The 4259-nt window shown below is 35.3% G+C and overlaps 1 non-coding gene across 1 annotated transcript; it reads left to right on the forward strand.

Annotated features, from left to right (window-relative positions):
• Nucleotides 1-365: 365 nt before the first annotated feature.
• LOC129084477 (U6 spliceosomal RNA) lies at nucleotides 366-473 on the forward strand. Its single transcript, XR_008530602.1, has one exon. It is a non-coding gene; the product is annotated as a U6 spliceosomal RNA (small nuclear RNA).
• Nucleotides 474-4259: the final 3786 nt, after the last annotated feature.

Here is a 4259-nt window from a genome sequence, read left to right on the forward strand (position 1 = left end):
TGTTGACCTTTAGCATCATATAAGCTACGATGTATATTTCTAATAAAAGGAAGACAAAATTTTAAAAACTTTAGAAGTATACTTAGAAATTTTAATTATACTCTTAACTAATTAATTTAAATAATGTACAATAAAGGGAATTAGACAATTCCTAGAAATGAAAGAAAATACATGTATCAAAATTTGTAGGCTATAGCTTAAATAGTACTTAAGGAGAAATTTATAGCTATAAATTCTTACCTTAGAAAAGAAGAAAAGTCGAAATTTAATAACCTAATTGTCAAAGTTGAAACATTAAAGAAAAACAAAAGTGTTTTTCTAAAGAAAATGAAAGTAATGAGATGATAAAATGAAAGTACTACTTGGTGCTCACTTCAACAGCACACATACTAAAGTTGGAACAATCCTTAAGAAGATTAGCATGGCCCCTGCACAAGGATGACACACAAATTCATGAAGTTGTCCATATTTCTGAACTGCAGGACAAGATGAAACATACTAATATCCATACAATAAGGACACTGGAAGGAGAAGAAGAGTGGCAAGGGAGAGAAAACCTGTTGGAAAAAATAATGATAGAATTTTGCCTGAACTTGATGAGAGAAAAAGTCACACAAGGCCAGGAAGCACAGAGAGTCCCAATCAAAATGAACCCAAAGAGGCTCACTCCAAGACACATCATCATTAAAATGGCAAAGTTCAAAGACAAAGAGAGAATCTTAAAGGCAGCAAGGGAAAAACAGAAAGTTATATACAAGGGAGTCCCAATAAGTCTAGCAGCTGGTTTCTGAACAAAAACACTACAAGCTAAAAGGAAATGGCAAGAACTATTTCAAGTAATGCAAAGAAAAGGCTTGCAACCAAGACTACTCTCTCCAGCAAGGCTCTCGTTTAAAATGGAAGGAAAAGTAAGGAGTTTCCCAGACAAAAGAAGGTTAAAAGAATACACCTCCACCAAACTAGCATTGCAAGACATGTTAAAGGGACTGCTTGAAGAAGATGAAGAAAAAGGGTGAGAGAGAGAGAGAACACAGGCACAAAGGGGAAAAAATGGCAAGGAATAAGTACCTATCAATAATAATCTTAAATGTAAATAGATTAAATGTTCAAGTCAAAAGACATGGGGTAGCTGAATGGGTAAGAAAACATGACCTGCCCATATGCTGCCCTCAAAAGACTCACATCAGAACAAAAGACCAACATAGACTGAAAGTGAAGGGTAGCAAAAAATATTCCAAAAGAATGGACAGGAAAAAAAGCCAAGGTAGCAATCTCATACCACCCAAAAATAGACTTCAAAACAAAAGCCATAAAAAGAGATAGAGAAGGACACTTCATAATACTCAAGGGTAGAATCCATCAAGAAGATATAAACACTATAAACATATATACACCCAAAATAGGAGCACCCAAGTATATATGGAAAATCTTGCAGCACTTCAAGAAAGAAATAGACAATAACACATCTATAGTAGGGGATTTTAACACCCCACAGTCAACAATGGATAGATCTTCCAAAGAATCAACAAGGATATTGTGGCACTGAAGGACACCAAATGGACTTAACAGATACATACAGAAGCTTTCACCCCAAAGAAGCAAAATATACATTTTTTTTCAAATGCACATGGCACATTTTCAAAGATACACCACGTGATTGGACACAAACAAACCTCAACAAATTCGAGAAAATTGAAATCACATCAAACATTTTCTCAGATCACAATAGCTTTAAAGTAGAACCAACCTCAAGGAAAAAACTCAAAAACAGTCAAATTCATGGAGACTAAATAACATGTTATTAAACAATGAATGGGCAAACAACAAGGTCAAGGAAGAAATAAAAAAGTTTCTGGAAACAAATGAAAATGAACACACAATAGCCCCAAACCTGTGGGACACAGTGAAGGCAGTCCTGAGAGGGAAGTACATAGGATCACAGGCCTACCTTAAAAAGATAGAAACTATCCAAATAAACAACCTAATCTTACAACTACAAGAAGCAGAGGAACAAGAACAAACAAAGCCCAGCGTGAATAGAAGGAAGGAAATAATCAAGATCAGGGCAGAATTAAATAACATAGAGACTAAAATAAGAATTCAAAGGATCAATAAATCCAGGAATAGGTTTTTTGAAAAGATAAACAAAATTGGCAAGCCTTTAACTAGTCTCATCAAGAAAAAAAGAGAGAGGACCCAGAAAATCAGAAATGAAAGAGGAGAGCCCTAGCCAGTGTGACTCAGTGGATTGAGTGCCAGCCTGTGAACCAAAGGGTCGCTGGTTCGATTCCCAGTGTAGGGCATGTGCCTGGGTTGCAGGACAAGTGCCCAGTAGGGGGTGCCCAAGATGCAACCACACATTGATGTTTCTCTCCCTTCCTCCCTCCCTTCTCTTCTCTAAAAAGAAATAAATAAATAAAATCTTTAAAGTCTATTTTTAAAGAGAGGAAAGAGGAGAGATTACAACTGCTACCGCAGAAATACAAAGGATTGTAAAAAATTACTATGAACAATTATATACCAAGAAATTTGCAAACCTGGGTGAAATGGACAAATTCCTGCAAACATATAATCTTCCAAAACTAAATCAGGAAGAAGCAGAAAGCCTGAACAGATGGATAACAGCTATAAAATTAAAGCAGTAATCAAAAAACTCATGGCACACAAAACCCTTCAAGCAGACTATTTCACAGGACAATTTTACAAAACATTTAAGGAAGAGCTAATCCTTATCCTTCTCAAACTATTCCAATAAATCCAAAAAGAGAGAAGAGTCCCAAACTCTTTTTATGAGACCAGCATCATCCTAATCCCAAATCAGAAAAAGACACAACAGAGAAAGAAAACTACAGGCCAATATTGCTGATGAACATAGATGCTAAAATCCTTGACAAAATATTGGCAAACCGCATCCCGCAATACATTAAAAAGATCACCCAAAATGATCAAGTGGGATTCCTCCCAGGGATGCAAGGATGGTAGAATATTCAAAAATTAATAAATGTAATACATCACATAAACAAAAGGAAAGAAAAAATTCACATGATCATATCAATATATGCAGAAAAAGCAGTTGATAAAGTACAGTACCCATTTATGATAAAAACACTCAGCAAAGTGGGAGTAGAGGGAGCACACCTCCACATAATAAAAGCCATATACAAGGAACCTACAGCCAACATCATACTCAACAGGCAAACACTAAAAGCCCCCTAAGATCATGAACAAGACAAGGGTGTGTCATTGTTTGCAGATGACATGATAGTGTACATAGAAAACCTTATAGAATCCACCAAAAAAACTACTCAACTCAACCTAATAAATGAATTTGACAAAACAGCAGGATACAATGTCAATATTCAGAAATTGAAGGCACTTTTATACACCAACAATGAAATATCTGGAACAGAAATTAAGGGGAAAAAACAATTTACTATAGCAATGAGAAAAATGAAGTACTTAGGAATAAACCTAACCGAGGAGGTAAAAGACCTATACTGAGAAAACTACAAAACACTGAAGAAAGAAACTAAAGAAGACAAAAAAAAAAAAATGGAAGCATATACTGTGTTCATGGACTAGAAGATTAACATCATTAAAATGTCCATGCTACACAAAGTAATTTATAGATTCAACACAATCCCTATTAAAATACCAATGACATACTTCACAGGTATAGAACAAACATTTCAAAAATATACATGGAACCATAAATCACCCCGAATAGCCTCAGCAATTTTGAGGTAGAAGAGCACAGCAGGAGGGATCACAATATCTGATATCATACTATATTACAAGGCCACCATAACCAAAACAGTCTGGTAGTGGCATAAGAATAGACACAAAGATCAATGGAACAGAATAGAGAGCGCAGAAATAAAGCTAAGTCTCTAAGGTCAATTAATATTTGATAAAGGGGGCTGTTGCATAAAATGGAGTAAAAATAGCCTCTTCAACAAATGGTGTTGGGAGATCTGGAGAGCAACATGAAAAAAAAAATGAAACTGGGCCACCCATTTACACCATACACCAAAATAAACTCAAGATGGATAAAAGACAAATATAAGTCATGACACCATAAAAGTCCTAGAGGAGAACATAGGCAGGAAAATTTCAGATATTCCATGTGGTAATATTTTCACCGATATGTCCCTTAGGGAAAGAATAAACAAATGGGACCACATCAAATTAAAAAGCTTCTGCACAGCTAAAGAAAACATCAGCAAAATGAAAAGGGAGCCAATATCTTTGTCAATGAT

This window comes from Pteronotus mesoamericanus, unplaced genomic scaffold (assembly GCF_021234165.1).
Source record: "Pteronotus mesoamericanus isolate MK-2021 breed Mesoamerican mustached bat unplaced genomic scaffold, CSHL_Meso_final scaffold_174, whole genome shotgun sequence".
Classification (NCBI taxonomy): domain Eukaryota; kingdom Metazoa; phylum Chordata; class Mammalia; order Chiroptera; family Mormoopidae; genus Pteronotus; species Pteronotus mesoamericanus.